We start from the raw sequence: 18,157 nt of genomic DNA, 5'->3' as shown, positions 1-18,157 counted from the left end.
ACCCCACATATCAATCAATCTCTTCGGGACGTCAAGCGCGCGCTCCGCCTCAGGGCGCCGCTGTCGCATGGTGACGCTGCGCGAGTAGGCTACAAGATGCTGGCGCTGAACTGCCGATCGTATCAGGAAGCTCGCGAATTCGCGTTTTCAAGCGAGGTAATTTGCAATCGTGCTTCTAGCCTACTTTCACGGGTGCAAAGGGGTGGGGGATATGAAAAGTAACACGAACATTGCGGCCCGATGTTTTCATCAGGCTCTGTCAGACCTTGCTACCGGTTCGATATATCCGTTAAGTTTCATATAATTTGCGTTTGATTTTTTCTTTAGAGCTATCACAACCTCATTACTTGCAGCCTCAGTATATGATACTGCTGTGTGCCGCTCTGCATATGACACAGAAAAAGATCAAATTATCTTTTTTCCCTTTTCTCGTTAGTTACAAAAAAAACTAAAAGTCGCAGGTCCACCTATGGATTCCTTTGAGACTATTGAAAGGCGAGAACTATGTTCATTTGCTTTTAATTCAGTTCTCTGAATGTTTTTTTACTTCTATCTGGGATATCTCTGCGCCTAACATGGTTTTCTTACCACCTCTAGGTTTGGAGTCAAAGCTAGCTTTCTGCCCCTCAGCTGGTTATGACTTGCCCTCGAGATCGGCCCATATAAACCAAGAGAAGATGCTATATGATTCCATCAAGGTATGTGACTTTCCGACACATCATAAATATTTACAATATGTGACGTCATATGATGACGTTTTCACGTCATTATGATTTCTTGCATGACTCGTGTTCACTCCCCCAACGCGAGAAGATGTAAGATGCCACCGGCGATCAATTTTCGCTTTTGATTAGGCATTTAAAGCTATCGCCATAATGCACTGTACGGCTGTAGCTCCGTGAAATTGTAGTTTACGCTGCTGTTCGGGGGAGGGTGCTAGCAGTAATCAGACAGAACAATGGGTCTCCAAATAAGTATTCGTACTGCACCCTAATGTGTAGTCGTCATTTACAACCCAACTATTTTATAAGTTATAAGCAGTAGGGGCTGAAGACTACCCGTCGACCTGCCGTGGTTGTCCAGTGGCTAAGGTACTCGGCTGCTGACCCGCAGGTCGCGGGTTCAAATCCCGGCTGCGGCGGCTGCATTTCCGATGGAGGCGGAAATGTTGTAGGCCCGTGTGCTCAGATTTGGGAGCACGTTAAAGAACCCCAGGTGGTCGAAATTTCCGGAGCCCTCAACTACGGCGTCTCTCATAATCATATGGTGGTTTTGGGCCGTTGAACCCCACATATCAATAATCAATCAGACTGCCCGTCACGTTTGGTAACATCGCAATTGGTACCACTAAACGGGAGTGCGCTGCATCCGAACAGTCAAGAAATGATGCTATCAGTGGTAACGCTGCCTCGCGATTCCTTCCGTGTGCAACGCTAACATTACGCCCCGAAAGTGAATTTGAGTCCATGGGCAGCACACAGCCATTCGGTCTCTACTCTGCTCGCTACCAATTTAACAGGCTAGAGGGAAGAAGAAAGAAAGAGGGCTGAGCAGCCGGATATCAAGGCTACAACAATCTGTCCACGAAGAGAGAGAGAGAGAAAAGAATTTACTCACATGATCCTGCGTGGGGTAGGTGCCGGCCTCAAAGGGTGTGGTTTACCCTTCTAGTGTTCTAGTCTATGCAGTCCTAGAAACACTGGGCTAAGAACTCGAGGGTTGAACCTGACCCGACAGAGAATACTTGGGTTCCCGCGCACTGCGCTTGCGGATCACGAGTTCCCGTTCTCCTCTGCCTGGCCAGGGCCCCCTTGAGCCGCTGGATCGCGAATTTCCACCAAGCTAAAGCCACTGACCACAGACCACATTATTAACACCTGTCATCTTGTCTCAAGTAGAGAGTTGGCATACGACTTCGGACTTAAACAGCGCCTGTTCAAGACATAAGCGGTGATCGCAGGAATTGCGCCACATATGGAGCTGTTCCTGTTTATTCAACATATGATTTTATTATTCTTTAAAATGGTGAAATCACGTGCCATAGTTCCTCATAATCTGGCACTTACTTTTTCTCGGTGATCGCACATGTAATGCTTTACAAAGGCAACGGATGATGACCTACGTGTATGCAAGCAGTCTAGTGTCACTTATTGCTCTTCAGTGCATGAACTCCAGGCTTGCGCATAATGTGGTACACCACTAGAGAGTACCAAGTATCGGGCGACATTTGGTACCCAAGCTTGTATTATTAGCTACGGGCAAAGGCTTCTCTTAAAAATCGTGTTTCTGTTAGTCAAAAAAGCAACTCTCAGTCAAGCGAACGCCATGGTGACAAAACAAACTCCCGCAGATTACTGGCATGAGCTATCTGTTATCAGCGTGGCACACGACGCACGAGCGCCTCGATCAAGTAGTCGCCAATGACGCATGCCTTTGAAATGAGCAGGGTGTCCAAAACAACAAGTGCTTCACGATTATCGTTTCCAAATTTCTATTACACGTCAAACAATGTGATTACAGCCGAAAAGCGAGCCGAATGGCAGCTTCGAATGAAGCCACGGCATTCGTTTGTGCTAGAGACGACACGGCGGCATGCCTACTCCAGTGGCGGCGCCTGGCGGCGAAACGCAACACTAGCACCGATGGCCGCTTCCCTTTGATATCTGCTCCTCCTCCTAGGCAATGAAAAAATAGAGGAGGCGCCGTTTACATCCTCTCACATCGTCACCCGGCAGCGCACCAGCCTCGACAAACTGCTAACGAGACATGTTTTCTTGCTACGTTTGCCACCGCCCTAATAGTCCGCGGCCGTAGGATGTAAGGCGAAGATTACCACACGCCACATCACGGCCGCACTGCCGAGGAGAAGGCCGTGGTGCTTCGGTGAGGTGGCACCATTTCTACTGCTTAGAAAAAAAGTGCCGCCACATCCACGAAGTGAATGATGATGAGTGGGCGAAGCTCCGGAGGTAAACCTGGTAAACCATGAATCCTCCGTACATTTTGCCCACTCGATTTTATTGCAACGCTCCCCCTAGCGTACGTCGCCGCACTATATCGAACGATGACACGCGCCATATGTGGCATCATTCCTATTTTATAACACCTCGCATCTTTCATAATCAACTACACGTACCGCCGTCTAGTTTATAACATCTTGCATCTTTTGGACGGACGGACGGACGGACGGACGGACGGACGGACGGACGGATGGATGGATGGATGGATGGACGGACGGATGGACGGATGGATATGGCTGTACCCTTTATATCGGGCGGTGGCTAGCGTAATACTTAATGCCGTCAGCTACAAGTACCGCCATCTAGTGAACACTGCAAGAACTGAACGAGAGGTGGCTACGTACAGGGGACGCACAGCCCACGCCTTAAGGAGCTTCGCTCCTAAAACTTGCTGCGGAAAACCGTCCATTCGCGGTGAGATCGGGCTATAGGTGGCAGCACCGTTGCTCGAAAGTGTGGATAGGTGGTTGGCGGCAGGTATAGAAATACACGCAGCAGCGCTTGTTTTCGTGCGGTCTGAGCCGATTGCACGGCGTCGGAGGTTATGACACTGCGCCCGGCGCCACGTTTCGTTTGTGTTCATCGCCTGGGCTGTTTGTGTATTAGGCAACAGATGGCGCTCGCAGAAGGTGGGCTAAGGCCCACCCTCTGAATGAAGATACGGCAGGACTAGCGACCACACTGGCGAAAGGGGTCGATCACATGCGTGCCACTTCTCCTCAGGTACAGCTATTGATATGCACGATACCGGAGGTACCGGTGCGTGACGGCAACCTACAAAGAGCAGTTGTCAACAGAAAAAAAGATATATGGCGGTTGAGTCGAGAGAAAGGCTTTGAGGTGGTGGAAATAAATGGAGAGGTGCATAGGTGGGGTGCTTTTCAACGAGACAGAATTCACTTCAACGGGCGGCTAGGTCATGAGGTGGGTTGGCGACTTGCAGGACGCGCAGTAGCTTTCTTGGGGGGACACGGAGGCCCTTCGGGTTGCAGAATATTAGTAACGAGGAGAACAACTATGGAAACTCTTTGACAGGCGGTATGGACCGATAAGAGTCCAAAGTGGTAACAATATCTGAAACAGGTAGAGTCCGGGGCAGAAATAGACGCAGCCACGAGGGCCGAGCCAATTCAGACGTAAGGTATATTAACATACATTGTGGCAGAAACAGGCTGAAGTGGGAAGACATAGAAGAATAGCGAAGGGAGGAGAAGCCGATGGTATACGGTTTCGTAGAAACACATCTTAGGAACATGCAACAAACTCCTAACAATCCGGACTACACATGGGAATTTCGTTATAGAACAGAAGGCAACAGAAAAGGGGGTGGTATTGAGGCATTCATTCATAAAAGTACAGACTGGCAAAGGGTCAGGCAGGAGTGCAAGGAACATTTATGGCTAAAAGGGAAAGTGGCAGGGCAAATGACTTTCCTTGGTTTGGTGTAATTGTGGACGGGAGCAAAGGCCAGGGACGAAAACCAGACAGTGGTGGTGTGTATAAGAAAGGACATTGAGGAATAAGGAAGAGAGTGCGACATATTTATACTAGAAGATATAAATGCGCACATAAAATATATAGATGAGTATACCGACCCAACAGGCAAAATGATCATGAATATGTGTGAAAAGCACGATTTGATGATTTGCGACAGTACTGAGAAGTGTGAAGAGCAAATGACATTGGAGGTAAGAAGGCTGTAGTCAACCATAGATTACGCACTGGTGTCACATAGGATGTAGGATAGGCTCAGGCGAATGCACATAGATGAATGTGGTTCCAAAAGTCTGGGTAGTGATCACAAACGTATCAAGCTAAGTTTTGGAAAAGCAGTGAAAGTGGTAATGCGACAAGATGAACAACTAGAGGAAACTTTTTATTGAGAAAGGCAAATAGCAAAAGCTACGAAACAACTTTAGAAAGTAATCACTGAGGGTAATGAAACAGTGTGGACATACGCGAATATAATTAGAATATAATTGAGCTAGAGCTAGCTGAGGCACGGGACAAGTCACCCCGTAAAGAAGACACAAACGCAAGAATGGCTGGGAAGTGGAAGTTAAGGGAGCCATAGCAAAACGTCAGGAAGCCTCTAGGGAACACAGACATGTTAAGCAGCGGGGTCAACCGACAGATGATGTTAAATGAAAATTGGACGTTTTTCTAGGCTGTAGATGGGAAGCATCTCTTCTGATCAATGAAGAGATTAGAAGAAAGGGGGCTCAGTGGCTGGCAGAAGTACATAAAAAAGGATAGAAAGGCAGATGCGAAATTTCGAAACCATCTAAACTCTCTAAGAAATGAGATGAGCCTAGAGCAGAGGTTTATAACTACAGCTCAAGGAGCTAGGCTAGAAGCGGATGAAGCTATTGAATATATAGGAACAAGGGTGACAGAAAAATTTCAACAAAGAAGCACCTTAAGCACCACCATAGACAAGGATGAATCAAGTGGTGCAATGGCTCCGTTTTCACAATGAGAGGGGGAAAGGGCTGAGGAGAGGGTTCCTAATAGTACATAAACAGGCCCAGATGGCATTCCAATTACGTTGATAAAGACAATGGGTCCGAAGTCTAGACAGTCCTTTAGAGAAGAAGTAAGCGAAATAATAATCAATGGTGAAGTCCCAGATGAATGTATACTTAGCAGGATGAGCATGATCTATAAAGAAAAGGGGGACAAAGCTGACACAAAAAACTACCGTCCTATAACAGTGACATCAATAGTCTACAGGCTGGCGATGCAGATTATAAAGGAAAGACTGCAGGCATGGATAGAGAATAAGGGGATGCTGGGAGAACTTCAGAATTGGTTTCGGAAACACAGGAGGTTGGAAGACAATCTGTTTTCACTGACGCAATGCATCGAAATAGCAGAAAAGGAACACAGACCCCTGTGGCTAGCATTTCCGGATATCAAGAGTGCGTGCGATAGCGTGGTTCAAGAGGACTTGTGGGGAAGATTGGACACACTAGGTGTGGAAGATGGAGTCACTAATCTTTTAGGCAATATCTATAAAAGTAACATGGTAGTTATGAAGTGGAGAAAACAGGTATCCAAGTCCACTGAGGTAAAACGGCGGCTTAAACATTGGTTTTTTCTGTCGTCCTTGTTATTCATGATGTACCTACAAAGATTAGAGGCCAAACTAGAAGGAAGTGGACTTGGCTTCAACCTCTCTTTCATCAAACAAGGAAAACTCATTGAACAGGCAGTACCGACATTAATGTGCGCAGATGATATAGTGGTAATGGCCGACAACAAGGAAAATTTGCAGAAATTGATGGTCATCTGCGGTAATGAGGGAGATAGGTGAGGTTTTAGATTTAGTTAGGAAAAATCAGCACTCATGATTTTCAATGATAATGGAGGTAGTGAGTGACCTTAGAATACAGGTGGTCACGCTAGAGATAACAGATAAATACAGATATATTGGCGTATGGATAAGCAATGGGACCGAGTACCTATGGGAACACGAAATATACGTGACGACTAAAAGTAACAGGGATGCAGGAGTGATGAAAAGTAGGGCACTGTGGAATTACAATAGGTATGTTGTTGTGAGACGAATATGGAAAGGGGTCGTGGTTCCTGGTCGGACGTTTGGCAATGCGGTAGGTCTTGATTATTATTATATCAGAAGTTCAAGGAAGATTAGAAATTAAGCAACGTGGATTAGGTAGGCTTGCCTTAAAAGCACGCGGGAAAACACCAAATCAGGAAGTACAAGGTGATATAGGATGGAGATCATTTGAGGGCAGGTAAGCTAGCAGCAAGATAAAATTTGAGATGCGATTGAGAAAAATTGCGGAGGAGCATCGGGCTAGGAAGGTTTTCAGATACTTTTACATGAAGAATGTAGATACAAAATAGAGGAAGCAAACCAAAAAATTGACGGGTAAATACTTAGAAAACATCAGGGGGCCAGACCAAAAAGAATTATCGGTTAAGAAGGTGGAGGAAGCTGAGACCAATATGTGAAGAATTGGCATGATTAAGAAGTCCGCACTTGAGATCTATCGATCTTTTAAGCCGAAAACTGCCAAGGAAAGGATTTATGATGATACTCGGGGTAGTTTTCTACTGTTTAGGCTAGTACGGGAATATTGCGAACCAAGACATATCGTGCCAAATACGAAGGGGTATACACGATATGCAGTGCGTGTAGAGAGGAGGAGGAAACTGTCGAACACTTCATAATGTTCGGTAAAGGGCTTCTCTATAGTTCAGGATGATGGCGCAGTTTTTCAAAGCACTGGGGTTTAGAGACAGAGAGAGCAAAACAGACTTTTAGTGGGTAGAATTAACTAGAAGGATGTTATCTGATTGGTGGCTAAAGTGAGGGCACGAGTGAAAATTAAACTGTTCAGTGCAAAGTTCCAGTCCTCGATCTCACTATTTAAAGGAGAAAAAAAGATAAATGTAGTTTTCGGTTCACTAAGTATTACGGCTTGGTGGCGTGAGCCACCGTCCGATCTAATGGGGTAAAGCCATATTAATTCAACCAAGGCGCTTACTGGAGAGCGGCTCGATCCGAGTGTTGAAGGTTATTACTGTAAAGCCCCGCTGGTTTATTACACTCGATATACAGATGCACACGAATGCGAAATAATTATTACATTGTGAATCTTCTGCAACGAAATTGATTTTCTAACTTCATATGCAGCATATTTGCTAACAGATTTCTGGTAATAGAAATGCACCGACAGCAGCAAACTTTAGCCTTCGGATAGCAGTTGCATTTTAACGCGAGAGCACTAAATATCTCGTCTCGTAAAAATTCTAGTGTCAGTGCTGGCATATTTGGTTCCGAACAAAAAAAAAAGAACAGTGTTGTCTGTGAAAGAAATTTTGAGGTGTTTGCAATAAGAATAGTAGCCCAAGATGCGCGTCAGCTTTTAGGAAGGCAATAGTCTGAGTACGTGCGTGCGTGTGTGATAGAAAGAGAGAGAGATAGATTATGTGCTTGTGTGTGTCAGAGAGAGAGCGAGCGAGCACGCGGACTGTAGGATTCTCTTGCTCAGCAAAACGAATGAAAACTTCGTCAGAAAGCTTTCAACTAATGTATCAGGAAACTTATACGCATTCTATTAATAACCTAAATTGACAAACTACCCTCGGCCGTCTTACTGTGTTAGCTTCACGCATAATTCGGCCTCTTGCAGTGTACGGACCATGATATGGTGGGAAAACTTTATTGGGTTCCGAAAGTCGACCCTGGGTGAACTTGTATCGCACCCAAGTCGCGACTGCTAGGCCAGTTATATAAGTCATACTTTGCGCTATTTTACTGGGCTGTGCGGAGTTGAACTTGATGAAGTGCTGATGAGGCAGTGAAAGCGAGCACACTACCTAAAGCTTGACCCATCTTGTGCCGCTTGACTCTTACACCACCGACGCGGTACACTGAAAATTATAGTTCGCGTTTGATGAGGTATATAATATCTTATATTATCTTAGGCTATATATATATATATATATATATATATATATATATATATATATATATATATATATATATATATATATATATATATATATATATATATATATATATATATATATATATATATATATATATATATATATATATATATATATATAATATATATAATATCTTAGGCTTTCGAATTAATAATTAAAAGTTGTTGTGTAATATGTACCCTCTCCGGAAGTGCACTTGCAATATCGCAAGACGTTGACTAGTTGCTAGCGACATAAAAAAGCGAGAAATTTTAGGTTGACCACATCAAGCATGAATAACTAGTTATAATCACGACGGCTGCATCACAGAATCAGTATGTACAAAGATTTCTATTCGCTGGTTACTGTATATTTAATTTTGCTTGGTCTAAATTGGCATAGATGAGGCAGCTCAAAAATGTGACAGCTGACCTTAAACAACAAATTACTATTCCCGCGTGATCAAGAACTGAGTCGGCAAAGCATAGGCCCACACTATCAGTGTTGTGTCGAAAAGCATCCTCCTCTTTACGTCGAGGAGGACCACCGCTGCTGAGGTCAAAGCGCTGCCTTTTGCCTGGGTGCCTGCTGGTTCATCACCACCATGCTGTGCAAAAACTGTCTCTGGGCGTAATAAACTTAGTGTTCTTTCAGCGGTCATGCCAGGCACTTCAGATGCAGTTGAACCTTTTGGGTCCCGTCGCTTCCAAGAAGTCGCCAGTAGAGACAGTCGTTTTCGCTGAGCTTTCCTTTTTTTTTTGCTTTTTTCTGCTCGGTCAGGTATATTAGACCACCCAGTAAGATGGCAGGTTCAGCATCTGAAGAGAGAGTAGGTTTTTTAGAGCATGCAACAGGACTTTTCCCTTTTATACTGCATGATAAGTGGCAAAGATCGCTTTTTCGGGGAAATTCTTTGCGCACATATATGATCAGTAAGGCTGCAAGGCTCCGTCAGCTTTCGGAATTGCCCGTCGCCACTTATCCAAGCGCTCTGGTTCATGCGGAGCTTTGAAAAGCGACACACGCGTACAAATCTGGTACTCTGACTTGAAATTTGGAACAAAAAACACCACTTGGCCATTTCGAGGCGCCGTCAGTGACAAGGCCACTGACGCGTACGCGTCATATTCAGTCATAAGTAGCACCAAGGTCTAGGTGCACTTAATCATCAAGCGCAAATATGTTGAACTAATGCACTGGGAGGGCTCACAGACACAGGGCGATGCGGTTCTAAATAACAAATTCTCATGTACCCAAAGCTTTCAGGAAGATGCTCTTTGGCGCGCGCGTTTCAGGTTAAGCACCACGCGAATACCTGGCACGTCATACTTTAGCGCCATCTCAACTCGGGCGATGGCAACTACTCGTAGCTCAAGGTCATCGGCGAACACAATTTGCCCACGCCCTCTCCTTGCGCAGAGCGGCGGGTGCCAACACCTCACTTATTCTTACACCGTCGCTGATTGTCGGTGGATAAATGCGTTGACTACACTTTATTGTTAATACCTATGCTCTTCTCTAGTGAATCGGTGCATGACGCATATGCTACGTTAACATTACCCGCGAGTAAAGTGCATTCTACCTTTCATAGGGATGCTCGCGGTGACTCTCTTCATGCTTTCGCACTAAATAATGCCTCTGCTGTGTTGTTTGTACGTGTTTAGCTTGTGTTCCACCTGCTACGCACTGCTGTAGCGTGGCTGAACTACTTGTTTGTATCTTTTTCATCTGCACACTACTGTAAAGAGAAAAAAAATAGAAATTGCGTGTATCTGTGCGATTAAATGCAGTAGCACCGTTTGCACTTTATACGCATATCATTTTTTTCCCTCTGAATCGGTTCACCATGAAATGTGGAACAGTCGATAAGTCAAGTTAGAAAAGCTTAGTGGCTGATGAAGCTTTGTGCTACGCTGCGTTTACCGTGTGTACGCACATATTCATGCACCAGTAAAATATAAAATTTATATAAGAGTTCAGCAGAAAGCTTTCATAGAACGATGAATCACTGGCATGAAAGTGCTACAATGAAGGCCTGTTTAATGGGGCAAGCATGTTTTTTTTTCTCAGACAAAAAATTGACCAATATCTCCCGTCGGTCACTAACAAAGCCACACGAACGATGAAAAGAATGTTGATTGATATGTGCGGCTTAACGTCCCAAAACCACCATATGACTATGAGAGACGCCGTAGTGGAGGGCTCCGGAAACTTTGACCACCTGGGATTCTCCAACAAGCACCCAAATCTGAGTACACAGGCCGACAACATTTACGCCTCCATCGGAAGTGCAGCCACCGCAACGGGGATTCGATACCGCGGCCTGCAGGTCAGCAGCCGAGTACCTTAGCCGCTAGACCACCGTGGCGGGGCTGAAAACAATGTGAAGAAAAATGACGTTTTCAGTAAAATTGTACGACATATATAAAAGGCAGACAGCCTGAAGTAATTTTCAACGCCTGCAGGCTCTTTAAAGCGTGTCTAAATCTAAACACACGGATGCACACGGTAACTCTGTTTTAAGTGCAGTTTAATTACCGATGTGTCACAGTTTGTATGAGAGTGATATTTCTATGTAGTGGTACCACGTCCAGATGAACACAACTAAGGCCCTTCGCATGATCGATAAACGATAGGGCTATGGTTGTACACCTACCAACAGCACGTCACTACATGACCTAGAGCATGTTTTTTTTTACAAGTGAGTCGACATAGAAAGCTGCATTCACGCACAATTTAATATTCATTATGTTTGGGAGAATGTCAAGAACATTCGGCGATGTCCCTTACACAGAAAGTGGCACCCACTCTAAAATATTCTGGTCAATGGAAAGTACGACGACAATAAACAGCGCTCTGGAAAGTCGCACTCGCCGGTGTTATTGCATTGCATTAGCAGATGAGAAACACGAAATGCTTTCGTACGTCGTTTCAGGTATACGTAGAAACAGCTACACTCCCACTGACATGACCAGACAAACCACACCTTGAGAACGTGCATGACGTACGCGCACATAGATTCGCGACGTGGCTAGAAGACAACGCACGGAGTAATCCACACTTCACCTCTTCAGTGAGTTGCCGCCGAGCGCTAACTATGCTCGGTCTCGCAGCCAATAGAGATGAGCTTGACTAAAAGTCCTAGGAAGAAGGATATCGTTAGAATTCTTAGCAATGCCCAATTTTCCAGCCATATTTTCTGAACGTCTTTCTCTACGACTTTCAAACCGTGGGCAAGTAAAAAAAAAATGTTACAGGTCGTGGGATCAAATCGTTTCTCTGGCGGCTGCATTTCCGATGGACGCGGAAACGTTGTAGGCCGGTGTGCTCAGATTTGTGTGCACGTAAAGTACCCCACGTGGTCAAAATTTCTGGAGCCCATCCCTACAGCGTCTCTCATAATCATATGGTGGTTTTGAAACTTTAAACCCCAAATATCAATCAAGAAAAAATTGTTTTTGTCCAGCTCTTGACAGGAATGGTAAATGTTATGAATTTTCTCTGTCGCGATGGTAGCGGTGGCGAAGAGCGGCGATCCGTCGAGCGGACTTCGATGAAGCCTTAGCCCGAAGGTCAAACAGGGAGGCAATCCGTTTGAAAAACAGCAACAAAATAGCGTTTACTGAAGCAGGTTGTCGTTTTACAGAGCCGGCCAGCACGACAACGTCGGCTGGGGCAAAATCCTCTCTAACATGGGGCCGGCTCAGCCTTAAACAGCGTCTTTGGTCCATTCTCTAAGACCAGTTCTCGGGCTCGGAGGGGGAGACGTAGCCATACCCGGAACTGCAAAGTGGTCCGGCGGAGGAAACGACGTTATCCCCGGACTGCACGGTTCTTCTGCACGGAAGGCGGCGCTGGGAGGGGGGGGGGGAGACAGTTCGTCGAAACAGGGCTCGATCCTGCGAGACGCGCTCCCGAACGAGGAACATGTCTGTGGCACAACAGCACCCCCGCCGCCAGACAATGCATCCGGAGTTTTGAGCCGTCAGCGCGGCTCGGAAGGAGAGATGCTGGTTGACCATCGGTAGCCGTTCCGCTCTCTCCGCCCGTTGAGACTTCCAAAGGCCTGCAGATGTTCACTGGAACGACGCAGTCGAACACAAAGGCGAACCACTCCGGCCAAAGCAAGCACCCTCCAAATGCTGATCAAGTCGCCAGACCAGCAGACACCAAATGTTTCCTCGAGATTACGCTGGGCTAACAAATAGCATCACGAGCAACGAATCTCGGGAGGAATACACAATGCGGACACTCCTTTACAGTGCATGACACTGCTAAACCAATCAGAATTTTTGTTTTCGTGAGCGATTCTCGATTGTGACCCTGGGCAGATTCTGGACGATCGAAGCTTCTGGGGATTGCTCAAATTAGGACCGAAACTACAATTTAGTACGCCAAGCAATCCTGAATCACGCACATTTGCGTCGCCTGCAAGCACCAGACCGCTAAACAAAACAAAGTCATTCAATAAGCCCTAACTCAAGGTGCTCAGCCAATGAGCATCCCAACAAAATAAAACGCGCTTGAAAAAGTAAGTAAATAACAATGAAAATCAAACTTGCGCGCATTCGACAGAACAAAGTTAAAAGTTAACCTACACCGACGTGCAAAATAACACGCAATGCTAAACGCAGAAGGTATCTTAAACAGGGGCTTTTACTATGCCTCCTCTGTTAAAATAAAGCACACCAGCTGTTACCTTTGAAATATTATGAAAACAAATTTAATCCAACCAACAAATTAATGTGAGCTTCTGCGATGACAAGGCAAGTAAAACTTACAAAAATTTAGAACCATTCCTTGCTCATCGGCAGACGACAAAACTAGAAAAGTTATTCTCAAATTTAAATACAAAAAAATACACTCTTGGTATCAGCAAGGTGGCACTCTCAGACGAACTCTGGGAAGTCGCCCACTCCATAGCTTTCGTGGGCTGCGGTCTGGACAAAAGGACGACGAAGGAACTTGTTCGCCGAACTCAGTAGTAGCGACTTTTGATCCGCAGCCGCTGGACTCGAAGAAAGGGGCATCTGCACTGCATCGTTTTACGCCACCCGTTCGACCAGTAACCGATTCACCACGGTGGGGGACAACCGCCTTTGTTACAACTCAGGCGTGCGCGATCCTTTCCCTCGTGGTTGCCTCTACGCAGCACCAAAATTGATGAGACCAGGCGAAGATCTCGGCGTCCGAATTTTCCTGAAAGTCGGTTTTTCTTGACGCGCTTCCCGCCTAATGTCGATCCTCGTGATGGTCTGAGCTTCAAACATTTCCCAGAGGGCCCTGTCGCGATCCTACGCCTAGCCGTGAACATGGCGTCTCGACGAATGATGTCATGGCACCTAAAAGCAGTTTTAGCACTCTTGGCGACCGTCGTCTTTACCATGTTACGCTTACGCCGACGCCTCTTTCTGTCGGGACTTCTCGCAATACTGGCAGCCTCGACACACTTACTTCCAAGTGTGCTGCCTTTGACAAGTACTCCCGAAACTCCACACTGGTTATCTAGCTTATCCTCGGGCCCGTTGCTAGCTGCCTCTGCTTGGGACAGAACGGGAGTCCCGATGCCTTTAAAAGCAACTAACGCGCCTAAAGAGCTTTCGATCGGTGGGGGTTTATCGCTGTCGTGGTTAGCCCTTGTTCTCTGCCCTTCGAAGTCAGCCTCGTGCTCTCTTTTACGAGCTTTATTCTGTAGCGCTTTATCTCGCGCATCCTGCTCAATATTTTGTCGACAGGCGTCAACCTGTGGCGCCTTACGACTCGACTTGTCAAACTCTTTTTGATGCGATGCATCTGGATCATGTGTGCTGTGAAAAGGCTCCGTCTCTAGCGCTTCGCGATGCGCCTCGGCGTCCTTAGCCGTGCGATGGACCTCGGCCCCTAACTCCTCGCGGTGCACCTCAGCGTCACGCTCTCTCTGGCGCACTTCGGCGGCTTGTGCTTCGCGACGGGTCTCAGCCTCCGTAGCTTTTCGGCGTGCCTTATCTTTACGCGCTTCTCGACGCGCTTCTAGTTCTAGCGCTCTTCGGCGAGCCTCGTTTTCACGCGCCTCCACCTCCATCGCCTTACGCCGTGCCTCATCTCGCTCTCTCTGACGCACGTTGGCGTCCTGCGCTTTGCGATGGGTCTCAATTTCTGGCGCTTTGCTGCACGCTTCAGCGCCCCGCCGCGGTGGTCTAGTGGCTAAGGTACTCGGCTGCTGACCCGCAGCGCGCGGGTTCGAATCCCGGCTGCGGCGGCTGCATTTCCGATGGAGGCGGAAATGTTGTAGGCCCGTGTGCTCAGATTTGGGTGCACGTTAAAGAACCCCAGGTGGTCTAAATTTCCGGAGCCCTCCACTACGGCGTCTCTCATAATCATATAGTGGTTTTGGGACGTTAAACCCCACATATCAATCAAATCAATCTGCACGCTTCAGCGCTGTACTTGTATGCTCGACTTTCACAGTCGGCAGTACTCATAGCAGCAAAGTGGCGGAACAAAGCGTATTTAATCCTATCAAAGTCATGCGCTTCCTCGGCGGATAAGCACCCCAAAACGCTTGCGACTTTGCACGGAAGCAACGTGGCAAGCTTTTCCCACCATAAGTCTCGCCCAACACCAACATCGTCGCAGACCTCTTCAAAATTAACGAGAAAAGACACGATGTTCTCGTCCATTCTGAAGAGTTCAAGTCGGTATTGTGCTCGTTGCCACTTAATCGCTTCAATTTGACGATCAAGCTCCTTCATTCGGAGAGCATGCTCTCTCCTTTTGCGACTCTCTTCGGCCTTCCATTGTTTGTGCCTTTGAGCTTCTTCGGCCTTCCATTTTTCGTGCCTTTGAGCTTCTTCGGCCTTCTGCTTTTGCCCACAAATAAGCTCCCAAAACTCGTCAGCTTCCTCAGCCGTCACATTCTCTGCCCGCATCACCTCGAGAATCGCTTGCCTTGTTTTAGCGGACCCGGTGGAAATCCCCATGGCTCGACAAATTTCGAGGAGGTCCTCCACAAGGTACTGCTCCATCGCGACCTCGTTTCTCGTGATGCTCTGCTGCTGCTATTCACCTTACTCTAAAACTAATCTCATGGTTTAGAGCACGTGAATAAAAAAATTATAGCCAACGAAAAACACGAAACACTCTCCTAACATCTGCCTGTGCTAGAGAGGTCTGGCGAAGTGAACAGTAAACGTTGGGCACTCACCCAACCAAAGTAGCCGACGATGGTCCAACCCGTGGCTGCCTTCGAACAGTGCCGTGGGTGTCGTCAGGCCTGCAGGGATCCGGTCCAACTTGCCAAAGTTGAGATCCGGGGTTGCTTGTCCCAACTTGCCGAACGATGAGAACAGGGTAGCGTATCGCAGCGTAGCCAAAGCTATCACGGCGGTCGTCCTCGTGTTCGGAGATCCGATCCAACTTTTCAGCCGTTGAGATCGGGGTAGCGGGTCCCAGAGCAGCAAAACGTTGAGGACAGGGGTCTGATCCGGCGTGCCAAACGTAGGATATCGTATCCCGAAGCTGCCAACCACTGTTAGGAATTTTCTCTGTCGCGATGGTAGCGGTGGCGAAGAGCGGCGATCCGTCGAGCGGACTTCAATGAAGCCTTAGCCCGAAGGTCAAACAGGGAGGCAATCCGTTTGAAAAACAGCAACAAAATAGCGTTTACTGAAGCAGGTTGTCGTTTTACAGAGCCGGCCAGCACGACAACGTCGGCTGGGGCAAAATCCTCTCTAACATGGGGCCGGCTCGGCCTTAAATAGCGTCTTTGGTCCATTCTCTAAGACCAGTTCTCGGGCTCGGTGGGGGAGACGTAGCCATACCCGGAACTGCAAAGTGGTCCGGCGGAGGAAACGACGTTATCCCCGGACTGCACGGTTCTTCTGCACGGAAGGCGGCGCTGGGAGGGGGGGGAGACAGTTCGTCGAAACAGGGCTCGATCCTGCGAGACGCGCTCCCGAACGAGGAACATGTCTGTGGCACAACATAAAGGAGATAGGGCCCCTGAGCAGACCTGTATAAAGAAAAAAACGCCAGGCCTGCGCGGAAGGCGCAGCACAGTCACAGCGAATGCTAGAAAAGTGGCCTCTCAGAACCTTTTCTAAACACTTATTGGGTAACTGCAGCAAGCACACTTGTTTGATACGCACTATGACATTAATAATAAAAACTTTAGGGTAGTAGGCCGGCATTCGCTACGCTATCTTTCGTCATTCTTCTGAGAAGTGTAGTATCCGCTTAACTATTGCGAGGAATTTTGTGCCAATTGTTCATGCCGTGGCTTACGACGATGAGTAATTTTGCCTGAAGCTGGTATGCACCACAGTTGTAGCTGAACAATAAGAAGCTTTTGTAATGGTTTCGCGCATTGAGCGACCGAGTCGCTACACTATTCGCATTTTCGACGACTGCTTGTTTATTCGCTGTTTTAAAATGCTTTATATGTCGTATGTGCCCCTTTATACGAATGCCTACTTCCTAGTAGCTCTGCAGTCAGCTGCCACTAAAGCCACTTATTGGTTTCGAGACAAGCTTATTCACATAAATGTGTCCAAAAATAATCGTATCTGCTATCATAATGGAATGGAATGAAAAAAACTTCATTTTAGTCCTGCAGGACGCGCTTAGCGCGTAGCGGGCGTCTCCCACGTAGGGACCGACAGGGAGTACCTGGCGGCTGCTTCGTGGGCCTGCTGGACGGCCCATTGCTGGTCGGCGACAAGTGAGCTCCTGAGGGACTTCTCCCACTTGCTTGAGGTAGAGTCGGGAGGAGTTGTTCTACACTCCCAGAGCATGTGTGCGAGTGTCGCTGTGTGTCCACATGATGGGCATGTGTCGCTGGGGTATGCATCGGGATAATAAACGTGAAGCGTGGCAAGGTTTGGGTACGTGTGTGTCTGTAATGGGCGTAGGGTTGATGCGTGCGGTCGGTTAACTTTCGCATGGGAGGGTGGAAAAATGCGGCGTTTCAGGTAAAAGTGCTTTGTAATTTTATTGTACGTAATTGTTGCAAGAAAATAGCCATGGACTATACTTTCATTTTGCATTATTCTGATGATTGATCTTGCTTTTGTAAACCAATGCAATACTCATCTGTTGTGAAGTGCCTTCGCTTATACACTGATGGCGAGCTTCCTCAGAATAGCCATCTTGCTTATGTTTGCAAGAGACTTCGCGCCGTGTCATGTTTATATAAAAAGATACTATGTGCTGTTTTCTGTACGAAAAATGATAACAAACCCTCTAGGCTACAGTATATTTCCTTATAAGATAACTATTTACGAACACTGTGCTGTCCGATGGCGCAACAGACTAAACAATATACTACGTTCGATCTCAAAAAAATATATCTTATGACCTCAACATGTACTACGAGATAGACATTTTCAAAATACCGTTACTGCCTAATTTCATTGATTTATCAATACAAGTGGTCGTCTTAAAACTTTTCTGCTCTTAAAACTTCCTTGTACTTCATGTCACTTCCCATTCACTAAGGCCCAAAGTCTATTTTTTTAAACCAAAGATGTTCAATTTGGCTTGGAACTAGGACAGGAGCACCTATGTTCCAACTTAGTTCAATACACTGCCCCAACAATTTTCGCATAAAAAAAAATAAAGAAACTGTTACGGCATATTTCTCTACACGTGCAGTGTGCATCTGGTGTTTTTTTATATGCTCAAAAACTTATTGTAAC

This window comes from Rhipicephalus microplus, chromosome 3, assembly GCF_043290135.1.
Source record: "Rhipicephalus microplus isolate Deutch F79 chromosome 3, USDA_Rmic, whole genome shotgun sequence".
In the NCBI taxonomy this organism is placed as follows: domain Eukaryota; kingdom Metazoa; phylum Arthropoda; class Arachnida; order Ixodida; family Ixodidae; genus Rhipicephalus; species Rhipicephalus microplus.
Note: the sequence above shows the minus strand (reverse complement) of the source record.